General features: G+C 42.4%; 1 long non-coding RNA gene across 2 annotated transcripts; it reads right to left on the bottom strand.

Moving 5' to 3' along the window:
• Nucleotides 1–2,145: 2,145 nt before the first annotated feature.
• Nucleotides 2,146–14,208, bottom strand: LOC119899101. Of its 2 annotated transcripts, none has more exons than XR_005443714.1 (5): nucleotides 14,158–14,208; nucleotides 5,912–5,993; nucleotides 5,743–5,803; nucleotides 5,184–5,362; nucleotides 2,146–2,377 (listed from the first exon to the last, which is right to left on the bottom strand). It is a non-coding gene; the product is annotated as an uncharacterized LOC119899101 (long non-coding RNA). The 2 variants fall into 2 exon arrangements; XR_005443713.1 differs by lacking the exon at nucleotides 14,158–14,208 and adding an exon at nucleotides 7,758–7,799.
• Between the last annotated feature and the right edge of the window lie 2,630 nt (nucleotides 14,209–16,838).

Here is a 16,838-nt window from a genome sequence, read left to right as displayed (position 1 = left end):
ATAGATTAGTTTGATTGAAACAGTGATTACTGCAGTAGTGTAGGCCACTAAATGTTTCAGTGTAACTGTTGCTGTCTTAATGTCCACAGAGTCACAGTGATACACAGAAGGACAGAGTAGCCCGTATAGATTTTATCTGTGCTGAGGATGAATCCACAATGTCGCTGTCTCAGTCCTTTCATTGATGACAGATTGATCATGTTGAAGATCATGTTTGGGTACGGAACCTATATCTAACTGGGACTTTGATGTTTGCAAAAACTTCTGCAAATGAATGTGTTCAGTTTGTGCTTTGGTATCGACAGTATGAATGAGGAAATGAAACGCTGCGTCAGACCGCTGTTTCAGGCTCCGCAGGAGGGGAAGAGTCAGAGAGAAACTCAGCATTTGTTGAAGAAAACCTTCTCCCGAGCAGCTTAGCTGCAGCTGAGTTACTGATCTCGTTTTTTCATGATTTCAGCCCTGCCACGCCCAGAGGCTTTCCCATAGTGCCGTCACCGACGCAGTGTCTCGTTCCCCTTCTCGGAGAACAAGGGTTACATACGTAACCCGAGACGTTCTATTTCATCATTTCAGACGATGGCATGTAATACTTATTTTGTCCAATTGGGGGAGCTCAGGTTACATGACGATAGCTTGGATTAACCCAAAGACAATCTTTGCTTAGGAGCTGTGGAATTTGGTTAGTTAACATTAAATTCAAGTTGGCACATTAATAGAGTATAGGATGAAATTTCTTTATCATATCTTTTCTAAAGGAAGTGTCAGAAAGTATTGTGACCAAGCACTGGTTACGCATAAAATGAAAGAATGTCATTAACCTTGCTGAAAATTAAAACACTGCAAAATTAACTTATTTAGATTCTTTTCAGCAACAATATCAACAACAGATAGCAACAACAAGGTAACATAACTACTAACTTAAGAGGCAGCGCCACTACTAACTTAGCAAGGATTATTATTTAAAGAGAATTACAGTTTATAATGAAACATTGTTTTTGCTCAAGAAGGAAAGAGTTGTTAAGTACCCCTTTCACATTCCTGGCTTATGACATTTGCGCATCAGCTAAAAGAAGAGACAGGAGTGGTGTTTTATGGCCCAGCCATTCTATGGGAAAAAGGGATCAGAAGTCCGGTACTTTGATGTCCTGAGGCACCCTATAGGGAGAGGGATTGGACACTTCTTTTTGCTGTCCTGCTAAGTGTCTGTTGACACCTTTACAGCGTCCTTAAGCAATGCATGTCTGATTGAGTCTCTGCAGACCCTTTACCAAACCCCAGGCGATGTCTCTAGTTTTTGCATGTCAAAAGGCCAACCTCCAGGGGAGGAAAACTTTCCCGGATAATTCAATTCAAACAAACAAAAAGACTTAAAAAAAAATAACGCATCAAACTTGTAGCAACGCTAACAAGAGGCACGTGTTCACAGCAGCACCGCCTCACCCCCCCCCCCCCAAAAACAACCAAAAGAAACATTCCTATAAAGAAAGAAAACCCTCTACTTGGTTTGGCCCGGTAATGTCATCCATGACCATCCATGCTTAGGCCGGCCCTTCCCCAAACAATTATCCTGCACGGTGGAACTGAACAAAGGAACAAACAATTGTAAGTATTAACACAGGAAAACAATTAAACCATGTTTAAACTAATAAAATGGAACTGAAACTAACTTTGCTGTCGACTGTAACATAATGCAAACACAAACAACCCGGGATCGTAAGTGGGGCACTTTTACACAAGCTATGGTAAATAACCAAATGGCCTGTATGGGACAAGTGGTGAGCAAACCCACTTCGTCACACAAACTATGAACTTTCTATCTATTTAAGAGAGTGTAACAAACTAGTTTTGAGGCACTTCAAAACATCCAACCACCAACAAAGACCATCTAAGGAAATCTTATCGTAAATGTGGTCTAGGGTCTAGAGTTTAGGGTCTGTCAGTGATGCTAAACTAAACAGGAACAGAAGAAAACACAGTTTGATGAATCACTTGGATGCACACCATGGGTTCAAATTGATGTGCTGCATCAGTGTGGAAAAAAGTCACATGATGCAGTCTTATTAACTGTATAAGACCTATTTTTCAAAAAAAAATCTGTTTATTTTAATAAAATACAGGTCAAATACTAATAAAATGTTACATGAAAAGACTAAATGTTACAAAAGTCAGACAAATTATATTTAAAGGTGAATGCAAAAAATACTTTACATATTCTAAAAAGCAGACCCATGCAGTGTAAATAACAAAGTAAGTTTCTCTAGGGCATATAATTCATTTGTAAATTTGTAAATGCAATATCTGTTTTGGTCATTAGGTTTTGTTGACTGTGCTGTACAATGCAGCTGGATCCTCTCCAGTTTCCTGACCTCTGGTTCTGAAAAAAACAGAAGATATTGTTTGAAAAAATATAATTACCATCATATCCCAACAGTGTTTTAGAGTTTAAAATATAAAAAAGGAGGGAAAATGACAAATCAACACATTTATTGCATTTGTTATGTCATCTGAATCTTGCAGTGAGTAGTGTTGTAGTACTCGAGACCGGTCTTGGTCTCAAGTACTACAAAAAAACGTATTGCTTCAAATGCAACCGATAATCCTACTTAAAAATATGTTCCCCCTCCCTGCGATAGTAAGCATGGAAAAGGAGTGTTGAATAAAGATGCTTTTGTTGATTTCAGCTTTTAGTGTTTGTATGCGGGTGTTTTAATGGGAATGTGGATCTTTCAGATAAATTTCAGGAGTACCTATGATCTCGTTCCACATTTCATTGTGTGTCATGTAATGTGGGGAACTGGTCTTGGTCTCGACTTGGTCTCAGCCCTTAAGTCTTGTTCCAGTTAGTGTTGTGTCGTTCAAAGAACGTTTCGTTATGACTCGGGAGGAACGGGTGTCTCATTGATTCGTTCATTTTCACGCATGTGTGAAGGATCTTGGACTCTTACGTTCACTCGTCACACGGGAGGTGCATGGGCTCCGTCAGCACAGGAAACAGAATTGATTAGTTCACGACTCTCAACTGTGGGTCTCTGGGTCTGAGTCGTTCATTTGTCACCTGACAGCTCCTACTGTGCAGCAGGAATGAACGACTCGTTCAGCGCTCACATGGGTCCTCCTCAGTCTTTCGTTCACTCTGCAGGCTGAGTGACTGCCAGCGCCGGAGAATGAGAGGCAGGTCGGCTGTCGGGTAACAGTCACTGGACTGACATTATATCTAATATCTATTTTGTAACATTTTATAAAGCATAACGTTATAACAGCGTAGTGATGTTGTGCTAAGTTATAGTTTTAACACAGTCACACCCTAACTTTAGTCCTGCTAGTGTTTACAGCTAACAGCTGATGAGAGTTGTTCTGGGTCCACTTCAGAGCCCTGACAGGGTTCTACCGGGAGCCGAATTACCTCCAAGGTCGTCTCCTCTCCAAAACAAACAGACCCGGTCATTAAAACATTTAAACAGCCACGTAGCAACGTTAGCCCTGTAAACAGCTAACAGCTGATCCAGGTCTGCCAGAGATCGTGGAGATGTGGCCCATTCTGCATCCAGACCTGCCAAATTGCTGCGTTTATATGTGTTAATTAGGGCCCTAGGAAGAACCGTGCGAGGTCCCTATTGAAACTGTAAAGATTTATTTTATTTTTTCTGCAAAGTAAGCTCAATTTTGGGAGCCTAAACATACCCGAAAACTCACCAAACTTTGCACACAGTTAGAAGTGGTGAAAAAAATCTTATTTTATGGGTTTCGCGCATGGGCGTGGCAAAATTACTCACTAGCGCCACCTAGAAAATTGGAAAAAAATTTGCCCCTCGTCCACGCTCAACCTACATAAACAAAAAAGCCTCAAGAACCCATATCCTAAACTCAACAGGAATTCGGCCATTTTTGGATGATTTACACACTCCGTACTTTAACAAACTCCTCTTGGCATTTAGTCCGATCGACTTCACGATGCTATTTGTGAGTTTTCGTCAATGGGCGTGTCCGTGGCATCGATGATTCGCCATGAAACAGGAAGTTATTATAACTTCAGTGTACATGCTCACTAAATCATCTGCAATAAAATGTACATGTAGGATGAGAGTCCCGCCCTGAACACATGTACATGCCGACATTCACCCACAGTCATAGCGCCACCTGTTGGCAACAGGAAGTGACCTTTAATGAAGCAGCCCCCGCCGCACGTTTGACCTACATGTATGAAATTTCTGTGGCACATGTATCATGTCCAGACGTACCAAAAAGCCTCTTGGAGCGATGCCCTAAACCCAACAGGAAGTCGGCCATTTTGAATTTTACTGCAATTTTTGGATGATTTACACACTCTTTACTTTATTATTTAGTCCGATCGACTTCGAATTTCTGCTGTGCCTTCTAAAGGCATTGACGATGAAAAGTTGCGCTATCTGTGAGTTTTCGTCAATGGGCGTGTCCGTGGCATGCCGTCAAAGATAAACTCTTCGCCATGACACAAGAAGTTGTTGTAACTTCAGTGTACATGATCACATCTGAACAAAACTTTACGTGCTTGATAACTCTCCCATCCCGAAGACATCTACACACCAATACCGATTTATATTCATAGCGGCAAGTGCTATGTAGCGCCACATAGGGGGCACAGGAAGTGACATTTAACACCTTCATGCAGCGTCGGAACCACGTAGCAAATTCACAGCCGCACCGGCAGAGCTCCAGAATATGCAACGCGGCTGGCTCACACCCGGACGCGCTACAAGTGCGAGGGCCCGCCCAACGCTGCTTGCAGTATATTTCTTTGTTCCTCTCTCTGTGCTGGAGTTCTTTAAGAACTTGGCGGCTTGATCCAGATTATTATTAAATTGGTTGAATTTTATATAATGATGACATACAGTAATAAAGAGGTGAATTTGTGCATTATACTTTGTCAAACAACGCAAACCAGGCAGCCTTCCATGTTTCAGAACGGCGCTGTTTTTTAATCGCCCACTAGAGGGCTGCAGTGCCACAATAACCAGCATAGTTCAAATGAACGAAATGACTCAAAAAAGGTTAGTTCATTTTAATGAACGAGATTTGAATGAACAAGTCTGTCAAAAGAGTCGAGCTTGCCAGCACTAGTTTCAGTCTCAATAAACTCTGGTCTTGGTCTTGACTACAGCAATTGTAGTGAGGATAATGTTTCTGTGAGAAGAGCTGCTCACCTCGGGGCAGTATTACTCTTAAATATGACAGCAGCATAGTCCATGAAATCTTGTTGCTCTGTGTGTCTGAGGGAGTGAGCTGGTCTGATGTCGGAGTAGAGAGGATCTGCCTGGTTGTTGGTGAAGTGAGTGCTGGCATACTGAAGGTTATCCTGCTCCTCTGGCTGTTCAGGTAGAAACTGCACAGACATATTTTACATGAGTGGGTTTTTCATTTGAATAGTGAATTCTTACAGATGATTGCAGTAAGACTGAAGCAACTACAGCTGTGGTAATAATGGAACAAATATTCCTGCTTCACCGTGCATTACAGAAAAGAGCTAAGTAAAGGAATTTACAAGGAAAGGACAAAAAGTAGGAAAGCTTCTGGATCTACTAGGAATTTAGTCACATCCGAGAAAAGAGGAGAATCACAGAGAGCGTTTTAGAAATTCATTTCTGTGAAGAAGGATGTTGAAAAAAGAGCAACATGAAGTCCTTCTCAGTCAGATTAATTTTCCAGAAGCACTTAAAGAGTGAGTGACTTTTGTTCTTGAATAAGATCCGTGACTATTCTCACCTGTTCCCTGTTGTCTGGTCTCTCTTCAGGCTTAGACGATTCCTTGGAAGCCCTCTTTTTCCTGGTTAGGAGAATAAATAAGAAAATAAATGACTGAACGTTTTAGGATTGGACAAACTGACCTTCAATGATTTAACATTCAATGATTCAGTGAAACAGAGCTGCTCACCTGATCCACAGGAAGAGACAGAGGGAAATGATAACCAGGAGAACAACAGTGATTGTTGTAGCAACTGCTAATTTCCCTGCTCCTGAGAAGCAGGGAACAAAAGAAAACACAGACAGTAAATTAAAGTGTTACAGCATGTTTGGACCCATTGCTCCCATAGAGTAACACTGCTTTCAACACAAGAAAATTATAATAGTGTAAATAAACCTCTTTAGAATGTTAGAAAGAAGAAACTAAAAGCCAAAGTAGATCAGAATCTTATCTGGCCCTAAAAAGAGATTATTATTTCTCTACTGTCAAAGATAGAAAGCAGAGACAGACCTGAACCAAATACAGGCTCAGTGACCACAAACTGGCAATCAAAAAAGAAAGAAAATGAAAATAAGAAATCAGGGTAACCAAATAAAAAATGTCTGTGAAGGTTCTCAGTCATCCAGGTCATACTTATCCAAAGATGGTTAAATTAAAGGGAAACTGGACTTTGTTGAAGATACTATAAGACGTTTCGTCCCTCATCCAAGAGACTTCTTCAGGTTTTTTTTTAAACCTGTCCTGCCCAGCAGCCTGCTATAGAGTATGATGAGCTGGATACCATATTGTGCCAGACAGATTTTACTTTAACAAGAGAGTATTAATATACTCCTTTGTCTGTTTTAATTATGTATTGATTTGTCACCGGGCCGGACAGGGGGGCAGACACGGGGATAGGGAGGCACAAACAGACAGCACAGAGAAAGGACAAGACCTGTAAGAGAAGGGGATGGAAGGTGTGGACAACAGGGAAAAGCAGAGGGAAACACCAATTACAGAAAGCAACGAAACCTGCAATAGAACAGAGAGGGGGGCTTAGGGAGGAGAAAAACAACAACAAAAAAACACAAACAAAAACAAATGATAAAAATAATAATAATAGTAAAAGACAACCAGCCGAACAGCAGCAATAAACAGCTGACATAGTAAGACAACTAAGAGAAAAATGAAAACAAGAAACAGTCACGCACACTAAATAAGCAACACAGCACAGCAACGAGAGCTGGAATAATAGCAATTAATTTAAATAAGTAACTGAAAGAAAAGCTAAGACTAATTCTACCAGGGACAACCTAAATTTGTTTGTGTCTATGTGTGAGACTGTGTGTGTCTGTATGTGTGTGTGTACATGTGTGTGCGCGCATAAGCCTGTTAAAGAATGTAGTTGTTGAGTGGGATACCACGACTGTGCCACACCTACCCCAGCAACAGTCAGGCAAGAACCCCAGTAGCCAATAGGGGTTGGAGAAAGATTTTTTTTTTTTTAAATCAATCAAAAAAAACAAAGACTCCCAGATGCACCGCGATGCAAACGCGGAAGACCCCGACCCAAATGCCAGTTGACAACGTAATCCTGACGGAACGCAAGAGGTGTATCCCGTGGAAGAGCAGCACCCGGACGGACCGCGGCGTGCACACAACAATGACCAGTGCTCCCACCCACCAGAGAGCAAGCGGAATAACACAACAGCGAAAGCCAGCGGAGAGAAACACCAGCTGCAAGTCCCAGCCCGGCAGCAAACGCGCCGCACAGGTCACCATGCACCCGCCAATAAAAGTCCGCCGTACCCCCAACCGCCGGAAAAAAACTTAGGCCACCAGCGCCAGCCGACATCCCCCATGCCCAGCACGCCCCCCGGCCGCCGTGCAACATCAGCCAAACCAGCAACGAGGCAAAATCAACTAGCTCAGCTGCATGCCACCACCAAGCCACCTACCCGTCAAGGGCGGAGAACTCCAGGCACAAACCCAGAACAAATCAGAGCACAGCCCTGCCCCGCACCCACACTGCACATCCCGAAAACTAACTATATACCTCAGTATCCAGAGGGGTCCAACAACTGGCCGACAGAGAAATGGGGAAGCATGGATCCGAGGCCAACGACGCAAAACAGGGACGCAAACTGGTCCCTCCAAGCCAACGAGGAAATGCCTCCCCCGGACTCCAATGCACAAACTAAACGCCCAGCAGCCATTCAGAGACCCTACCCAGGGAAAAAGCACAATGGACTTCTTCAGTTTTGACTGACTGGTTAGCTAGGATCGTTGAAACCACTGGTTCGTTAATGCTCCTGGCTGTGGTAACGACAGTCGTCTTGGTCGTTAGAACCAGCCGTGGCCAAGTTTGAATGACCATCGTTGACATCCTCAACTGAGGCCAAGAGGAAATGCTTGTTTAATTTCCTGGGAAGTGATGACAGAACAGCATTGTAAGTGGGGGATGAGTGGTAGCATAGACCCCCTCCACTGTTCAATGGCAGCTTCTCAACCCGGGTGTAAATGGATTCCCTGACACCTCTTTCAAACCCTCCATCTTCTGTCCAAAAAGTTTCACCTGGTGATCCTCAAACGAGTGTCCTTCAGATGTAAATAAACTGCTGAGTCTACGTGCGTACCTACGTCGTAGGCTGCACACGTAGCCATGCATTTATACTTGTGCATCGGTGTCCCCGTCGTTCTGCAATTCAACCCCCAAACGCTAGTCTGCAATAGCGCTACAGCTCCCAGTGTTGACTTTTGCCGGCCAAGCAGGCCAACGTCTGGTTTAGCGCTCTGCTAACGTGTAGGGGAGTAAAATTGTATACGTGCGCCTGGTGTAGCCTTTTCAAATCTTATGAACCGAATGGATCGCATTCTGATAGGGAAACGAGTCATTTCACTCGGGTTGTGACGGTCAAATATATCGATCCACCGTGTTACAGCCGCTGTTTTGGCCACTAGTAAAAGTTACTACAAAGCACGGGGCACTTCCGGTCGGCTCGGAGGCATTGCGAGGCTACCCAGCCGACCAATCACAGTGCTTACGGTCTGTGTTGATGTGACATGTAGTTACATCTTTGAGGAGGTGCACGTCAGGCTACGGCGTAGGGTAGGTGGATACGCAGAGGCTACCCCGTCGATTCAACGCAGAAGTATAAATTGCGCATTAGACCTTCTGTGTTGAGCCATGCGTTTGTGTAGTGGTATCGACGATCCTAGCTAATGATCCCAGAGATTAAATAGCTGAGTTTCCAGTCAGAACTGAAGAAGTCTCTTTGATGAGGGATGAAACGTCTTCTAGTATCTTCAACCAAGTCCAGCTGCCCTTGACCTTAACCTTCATTGGACAAATAAAAAATATGGTCACTGTTTGAAAGGTAAAGGTTCAGACAGAGATGCACTTCCTCCTATAATGTAAAACTGAACTAAGGGACATTTACTTTAACAATAATTTTTTTACTTATCTGTGTATATGTTTAGATATATAGATAGATATATCTTTACATATATAGATGATATCTATACATATATAGTGTGATACCCCTGTAATTGGCACACACTCTCTGGTCCCCCTTTTTGAACAGGGGAACCACCACCCCAGTCTGCCACTCCTTGGGCACTGTACCCGACTTCCACACAATGTTAAAGAGACGTGTCATCCAAGACAGCCCCTCCACACCCAAAGCTTTTAGCATTTCTGGGCGGATCTCATCAATCCCTGGGGCTTTGCCACTGTGGAGTTGTTTGACTACCTCAGTGACTTCCACCAGGGAAATTGACAAGAATCCCCCATCAGCCTTGAGCTCTGCCTCTACTAAAGAGGGCGTGTCAGTCGGATTTAGGAGTTCCTCAAAGTGTTCCTTCCACCGCCCAATTACCTCCCCAGTTGAGGTCAGCAGGGTCCCATCCTTACTGTACACAGCTTGGACGGTTCCCCGCTTCCCCCTCCTGAGATGGCGGACAGTTCTCCAGAAACACTTTGGTGCCGACCGAAAGTCCTTCTCCATGTCTACTCCAAACTTCTCCCACACCCGCTGCTTTCCATCTGCCACAGCAGAGGCTGCAGTCCTTCGGGCCCGTCGGTACCTTGCAACCGCCTCCGGAGTCCTCCGAGATAACACATCTCGGAAGGCCTCCTTCTTAAGTCGGACGGCTTCCCTGATCACCGGTGTCCACCACGGTGTTCGAGGGTTACCGCCCCTTGAGGCACCTAAGACCTTGAGACCACAGCTTTCCGCTGCAGCTTCAGCAATAGAGGTTTTGAACATTGCCCACTCCTGTTCAATGTCCCCAACCTCCACAGGGATGCCAGAAAAGCTCCGCCGGAGGTTTGAGTTGAAGATCTCACAGACAGGGGCCTCCTCCAGACGTTCCCAGTTCACCCGCACTACCTGTTTGGGCTTACCAGGTCTGTCCAGAGTCTTCCCCCACCCCCTGACCCAACTCACCACCAGATGGTGATCAGTTGACAGATCTGCCCCTCTCTTCACCCGAGTGTCCGAAACATGCTGCCTCAAATCAGATGAAATGATAAAAAAATCGATCATTGATCTTCGGCCTAGGGTGCTCTGGTACCAATTACACTTATGAGCATCCTTATGCTCGAACATGGTGTTATAGACAATCCATGACTAGCACAGAAGTCTAACAACAAACACCCACTCGGGTTCAGATCAGGGGGGCCGTACCTCCCAATCACGCCATTCCAGGTATCTCCATCATTGCCCACATGCGCGTTGAAGTCTCCCAGCAGAACTATGGAGTCCTCTACTGGAGCCCCATACAGAACTCCATTCAGGGTCTCCAAGAAGGCCGAATACTCTAAACTGCTACTTGGTGCATATGCACAAACAACAGTCGGAGTTTTCCCCCCCAGTACCCGAAGGCGTAGGGACCCTCTCGTTCACCGGAGTAAACTCCAACGTAGCAGTGATCAGCCGGGGACTTGTGAGTATCCCCACACCTGCACCACTTGCGCCTCACACCTTGAGTAACCTCAGAGAAGAATAGTGTACATCCCCTATCAAGGAGTACGGTTCCAGAACCGAGACTGTGCGTGGAGGTCAGCCCCACCAGATATAATTGGTAGCGCTCCATCTCCTTCCCCCACAGAGAGGTGACGTTCCATGTAGTATAAAGCCTGACCAATACTGGATTTCAGGCCGACAGCAATTATGGTTTATAATGTTAAAAAATGACCTAACATATTTTTGCATTTCTGCATAAATACATAACTTTGTTGAAAAATAAATTTAGTAGTACTGTCCAGTGGACAAAAGCATGTAATTAACAATTTGCCAGTATTTGTTGCTGTAATGTCAGCTTTTCTCATCCGGTCTCAGTGGACTCTGTTATGAAAGATATGCCACAGAGCTAAACTAAGAAACTTCTCAAAGTGCTTCTTCCCCTTACTAATATCCCCAGCTGAGGTCCACAATTTCCTGCCTTCAATGAAAACTGTGAGTGCAGCTGCAAAACGTACCTGCCACAACTATCAGATGTAAGGTGGAGTTATGACGTCCTCTTCTGTTCTGGGCTTCACAGTAATAATTCCCACTGTGTTCAGCTCTGAAGTCAGTGATGGTGAAGTTCTGTCCTGATGCTTTTGGTGAGTCTTCATTCTCCTTGTACCAGGTATAATTAGCTGCTGGGTTAGCATCACTGCTGCAGGTCAGAGTCACTGAACTGCCCTCCACTATCTCAGCAGAGGGACTCACTGACACAGAGGGAAGCTTTAGAGCATCTGAAGAAGATCAAATAAATGAACAAAAATGAGGACAGATTTCTTTGTGTTGTGTTGAAATGAGTAATAGTTATGTGTATGAGGCATCTAAAACTCTGGAGGTGGTTTTGTGACTGGCAGCAGGCAGAGCTGTGTGTTGGGACATGGTAGCTCCACTTTAATCTTGAGAAGCTGCAGAGCTGCAGTTTATTCCACTCAGGATTAGGGTTACAATTTTGGATTTATTTAGACACTTTAAAAACATTTATTGAAAGTTTTATTCTTTTTACTTGTTTATTTACAGCATTAAACATTGAAATGCATATTGTTAATAGGTTGTACAGTATATTAAAATTATTGGGAGAAAACTGGTCGTTCTATGTAAAAATCAGACGTTGAGCAAAATGGCATGCTTCTACTGTGAGATCGACAGTCGAATCATGCTCTGCCCATCGACCCATTGAATCTTTCGACTATTCTGGGTCAGCCCTAACTGGAGTGATATACTTTTCTGCAGATGACTCATACTGATACTGTAATGTAACTGCATAGGGTTAAAAAAGGTAGTCCTTCTTACAACTCAAAAAATGATTCCATGTAACAAAATCCAGGAAGTAATTTTCTTTCCATCTAAATGTATTTGGAAAACCCACTAGCATATGAAAATTATTTCTAGGAGACAGGGCTAATGAAAGACTGAAGCCTGTGGCCACATTGGATGTATATTTCTGAGGGAGCATCTGGAACTTTAGAGGTGGTTTTCTGGATTACATCCATGCAGATCTGTGAGACCATTTGTAAATTATGTGAACCACAGCAGCATGATGTGAATGTGAAGCCGGTACAGAAAAAAAAAAATTGGATGGATCAAGCTTTATAAAGTTGTCAAAAGTTGCATGATGCTTTTAAAGTTAGTTGCAGTTTACTCAGATTTCACACTGCTCAACAGATGGAATATCTGTCAGACTGTGGGCCCATGTAGTATAAAGCCTGACCAATACTGGATTTTTCAGGCCGACAGCAATTATGGTTTATCAGCTAATGTCAAAAAGTTACCTCTAACATATTTTTGCCTTTCTGCATAAATACATGACATAACATTTTGTTGAAAAATAAACTTAACAGTACTGTCCATTGGAGAAAACATGTAATGGCAACAGTTTATAAATTAATATATTTTGTGCTGCAATATCTATCCAAAATGATATATAGTATAGAGATCCACATGATTTATCAGTTTAACTCTACGTTGTCTGAGAGAAAGAAATTAGAGCATAAAATCTCCCCAAAGCACTTGCAAGTATTTGTTGCTGCAATGGCACAGTGACAGTATGATTATGTCAGAGCTTTTCTCATCTGGATTATGATGTCTGGACAGTAAGTGGACTCGAAAGATATGCCACAGAGCTAAACTAAATGCCTTGCTGTCACTGATGCCTTTCAATTGAGCGTAACTGATGCACATTAAAAAGGACTTTGTCAAGGGGGGGAGGCTGAGTGCAGACTGAGGTGAGGACCCAAACGCAGATCACAGCAAGGAGGATACAGTTCAAACAAAAGATTTATTCAGCAGCTTAAACAGGCTTAACCATGAGCACAGCAGCCAAAAGGTCCAAACAAAGGCATCTCCAAAAAGGCAGAGTAAAATCCAGAACAGGGCAGAGAAAACAATCCAAATGCAAGGAAAGGATCCATGAAACAAAGCAACAGACAGGACCACTCAACATTAGACGCAAGAACATGACAAAGACTGGAGACACAAGCAGGCATATATATACACAGGGACTAACGAGCGGGGTGGGAGCAACACAGGTGAGGGGATCAGGACTAATCAGATACAGGCAGGCAGACACAGTTAACAGGGCAGAAAGAAAAAAACAGGAAGGTGAGACAGATCATGAAACCAGAACAGAATAAAGAATGAACCAAAATAACACAAGCAGACACTGATCCATGAACCAAAGTACAAAAACAAAGGCAGAGGTAGACTGATCATCAAGACGATACACTAACTAACAACAGGAACAACGCTAGACAAGAACATCAGGCAGATTACAAAATAAAACAGGAAGTAAAGTTTGCGGGAACACACAAGGACAGACTTACCAAAGTAAAACATGGAGCATAACACCAAGGACCAAGACACAGACCATAATAATAAAACACAGAAGTACACCGACCAAGAAAACACTAAACATGAACTAAAGCACAGGACTAAGAACTAACTAAACAAGACTACACAGAGAAACACAGAACCAAAAACAGACTTAAACAAGAAAGACATGAACACAAAACCACACTCCTAACACACTTAAATCACTGACAACAACAAAATTATTATAAACAAGGTGAACATTCACTATAGGTTTTCTCCCAATGTGTATATTACATTGTGATATACTAGTACTGTTTTGTGTAGTGGAAGAATTGTGATTTTAAAATAAAAACACAGTAAGCAGTGACAGAAACAACTCTTCAGCACAGCTGGCCGTGTCAGAGTCTGAATGTGCTCTAGTTTACGTGCTTTCACTATAGCTCACAGAGAAGCACCATTCACCATGAAACATACACTCCTTTTTTCTGCCTCCTATCTAGAGGACGTGTCAGTCAGGTTAAGAAACTTCTCAAAATGCTTCTTCCCCTTATTAATATCCCCAGCTGAGGTCCACAATTTACTGCCTTCAATGAAAACTTTTACATTTCAGAGTGTGTGCAGCTAAATGCAAAAACGTACCTGCCACAACAATCAGATGTAAGGTGGAGTTATGACGTCCTCTTCTGTTCTCTGCTTCACAGTAATAATTCCCACTGTGTTCAGCTCTGAAGTCAGTGATGGTGAAGTTCTGTCCTGATGCTTTGGGTGAGTCGTCATTCTCCTTGTACCAGGTATAATTAGCTGCTGGGTTAGCATCACTGCTGCTGGTCAGAGTCACTGAACTGCCCTCCACTATCTCAGCAGAGGGACTCACTGACACAGAGGGAAGCTTTGGAGCATCTGGAGAAGAAAACATGAACACATTTAATTTCAGTATGAGGTTGAATTTTCACAGTGGAGCATTTTAAATGGACAATATTTCATACAAACTCAAAGTGGAGGTGCAGCTTGATTTCCTCCTGTATCAGAAAGTACATGTTGTCCTGTTGGACACTTTATTACTAATGCAAAGAAGACGTTTAAAAGAGAGTGGTAATCTTCATGTCATTTTAAGGTGTGTGTGTGTGTGTGTGTGGTTTGAGGGTCCATCTAAGGCACATATTGGAAAATACCGAACTAGAAGGATCTATAAATAAAAGAGGAACAGATGTCTTCATTTTAGACTGAACTGTCAACACACACACACAGTAACCTTCATAAGATGTTGAACACTTGGAACTAAATTAATAAATATTCAGATGAAAATGTTACCTGTGACAGACAGAGTGACTCCAGGTGAACCAGTATATGTCCCACCTTGTTGGTTTGTTATGAACCTGAACTTGTACACAAGACCGGTCTTGGTCTCAAGACCACCTTTTGATGGTCTCGGTCCCCTTTCGGGATTGACTGCATTTGTTCTTGTTCTCGACTCTGGATTATTTCAAGAGCAGTCAAGACCTGAACTTTGGAAATATCAATATATTGCCTGAATGTTGTCTGATTTATTTGTTAATATACTAACTTTTGATGTAAAACGTATTGCTTCAAATGCAACCAATAACGCTAATTAAAAACGCAGTTGTTACTGTTAATGGCTGTCACCCCTCCCCGCCCTCCTTCACACGCACTCACACAAGAAAGAGAATGGGGGAGACAGGCGATGCTGTGGCTTTCTGGGAGCAGGAAGATATGTCAGCAAAATCTTCGTAATAACATTTAGCTGCATAAACCATAAAGAATGAATCTGTCAAACAGCGTCCAGAAGAAAACACACAGCAATCTGTTGGGGGAAGTAGCTAATGAAGTTAGTTAGTTTGAGACTGAGGACAGGGCATGGGGTGACAACTTGTTCCTAAGATACAGTTTTGCTTGTGATAAACAATGATGAGACAGGCCACAAAAAGCTATGTTGCTAATGTGTAAGTTAAGTAACATCACCGTTAGCTACTGTCAGCTGCACACAGCTCCGGACATTAAAGCTGCACTCTGTGGTACCGCTTCCTCATTTGTGTGAGAGAGTTAGCTTTGAGGCAGGGAGTGGAGACCAAGTAACACTCCTCCACTTCTATGGAAAATGTACATATTAAATAGGTTTCTCTGTATGGCCATAAGCACACGGCACTTTACTTTAAAAGAGCTAATTTTGAGTTTGAATACACAGTTGCAGATCAAAATGAAGGATCAAATACGGAAGACAAGAGTAACCTGAAAACCTAATGCTTGCACAAAAAATTGTATTGTGTAATAAAACAATAATGATAATTAAAGTAATTTTCCTCAATAACAATAATACAAATGTTTAATAAATGTTTGATTTTATTCATTTGAATCACAAATGAATTCACACTTAATTTTACTATTAAGATATTTGTTTTGTATGTTTCTTGATGAAAAGGGACTGAATTTTTTTAACTTAATTTAACTTGTGCATGTTTGTTGAAAAAACCTCAGATTTGTGAAGTGATCCACTGTTTGGCATCAAGTGTTTGTTCTGACCATAAAGAATAGTTTAAAACCACAATTACCATCTGCCTTTAAATATGAAAGAAATAAGAACTAATTTGACATTTATTGTGTTCTTAGTGTTTGTATGTGGGTGTTTTAAAGGGAATGTGGATCTTTTAGAACAATTTGAGAAGTACAGTACCTGTGATCTCGTTCCACATTTTATTATGTGTCATGTAATGTGGGGAACTGGTCTTGGTCTCGACTTGGTCTCAGCCCCTAAAGGTCTTGCTCTTGTCTCTGTCTATATAAACTTTGTTCTTGGTCTTGACTACAACACTACTAACCAAAGTAAGAGGAGAAATACTGTATCAGTTATGGGAGAGTCTGTGCTTTTCTTGGTCAGTTCTCTCTGTTCATTGTGTGGTCAGGTTGCTGCGTAAGTGTGAAGACGAAAAAGAAATGCAGAACACTGAGGTGTGAGAGATTGTTTATGGCAGTTATAATATAAACAAAAGATAAAATCTGAAAACAGTTTTTGACGCTGAACATGGAAACATCACACTGATGTCAGACATTACAAAAGGAACTAGCAGGGTTTGGTGCAGATGTATGAATATTTGAGAGAAGTCTGTCTGTGATGACTTCACTGTGAGACCAATATACCTCCAAAAACTATACTGTGATAAAAGCAGCTGCAGGCTCAGCTATAGAGCAAATTAAACAGGACAATTTGTTTTTAAAGAGTCACAATTAAAAACCACGATATTCTCAGTTACAGCATGTAAAAGTACTTAGCACACAGGTAGCCTACTTTTTGCAAAGGACAAAGC

The sequence above is a fragment of the Micropterus salmoides genome, unplaced genomic scaffold (assembly GCF_014851395.1).
Source record: "Micropterus salmoides isolate LMB-PRFRI ecotype aquatic unplaced genomic scaffold, ASM1485139v1 Ms_hic_scaffold_1, whole genome shotgun sequence".
NCBI lineage: Eukaryota > Metazoa > Chordata > Actinopteri > Centrarchiformes > Centrarchidae > Micropterus > Micropterus salmoides.
The sequence above is the reverse complement of the archived record's forward strand: the minus strand, read 5'-3'. Positions and strand labels throughout refer to the sequence as shown.